This window comes from Silene latifolia, chromosome 5 (assembly GCF_048544455.1).
Source record: "Silene latifolia isolate original U9 population chromosome 5, ASM4854445v1, whole genome shotgun sequence".
In the NCBI taxonomy this organism is placed as follows: domain Eukaryota; kingdom Viridiplantae; phylum Streptophyta; class Magnoliopsida; order Caryophyllales; family Caryophyllaceae; genus Silene; species Silene latifolia.
In genome coordinates, this window is record NC_133530.1 from 74,597,387 (window position 1) to 74,598,431 (window position 1,045).

The window sequence follows — 1,045 nt, forward strand, 5'->3', positions numbered from 1 at the left end:
TGAGGATGGGAATACCTTTGACATCTGTCTGTCCTATATCAATCTGGTGGAGAGAAATCTCTTTAGAGGTGTGGCAGGTGAAGACCCGAGGAAGCATATGGAGGTCTTTACGGACTACTGTTCTACTATCCCCGCCACAAATGGGGTAATTCAAGAAAAGATTAAGGAGGTGCTGTTTCCTTTTTCTTTGACTAACTCAGCCAGGGAGTGGCTGACTGATTTGGACCGCACGGCCGCAGGGATCACAGACTGGGAGACTCTTGCTCTTGCTTTTTATAAGAGATATTTCCCTCCGCAGCGCACCAATCAGCTGAGGGCAAAGATCACTAGTTTCAAGCAGGCACCTGATGAGACCTTCTATGAAGCTTGGTGTCGGTTCAAGAGGTTGTTGAGGTCTCTTCCTCACCATGGTTTTGATACGTGGTTTCTGTCCAATCAGTTCTACAATGGGTTGTACGATAACCAGAGAGCTATACTTGACGCATCATCCAACGGAAGATTTCAAAAGAATACTGGTGATGATAAGGGATGGGCCATTATTGAGGAGATGGCGACCCATTGTGCTGAGTATTGTGGACATGGGGCCTGTAGATACCCAATATCTGCACCTTCCAAAAACCACCCGATGATGATCGGACTATAACGTGTTTTTGATATGCGTGCGTGGATTGGCTATACATGAGACGGTTTAATGCACTACTCGAATATAAAAAATGATTTCAAAAGTTTTCTAACTTCATTTGCAATAAAATAACACTATTTAGAGTTAAAACTGTCTTCGGACCCAAAACCGACTCAGAAACCCGCAACTCGAGTCAACCCAAATCTCGAATGTCAAAATTAATGCCATGAATGTCTTCATCATGTCATTTACATTAAAATGACCCTAATTAGAGTCAAAACTGACACCGAGCCAAAAACCGACTCGAAATTCAAATCCCGACTCACACGGGTCAAACCCGAGTCAAAGACACAAAATACCTACCCCAAATATCACCTAAGAGGAAGATTATACGGCTAAGCAAACCTCAAAGACCACAAATCA

General features: G+C 43.4%; 1 non-coding gene across 1 annotated transcript; it reads right to left on the reverse strand.

Moving 5' to 3' along the window:
* Positions 1 to 308: 308 nt before the first annotated feature.
* On the reverse strand, positions 309 to 414 carry LOC141658256 (small nucleolar RNA R71). The gene has a single exon (XR_012549151.1). It is a non-coding gene; the product is annotated as a small nucleolar RNA R71 (small nucleolar RNA).
* Positions 415 to 1,045: the final 631 nt, after the last annotated feature.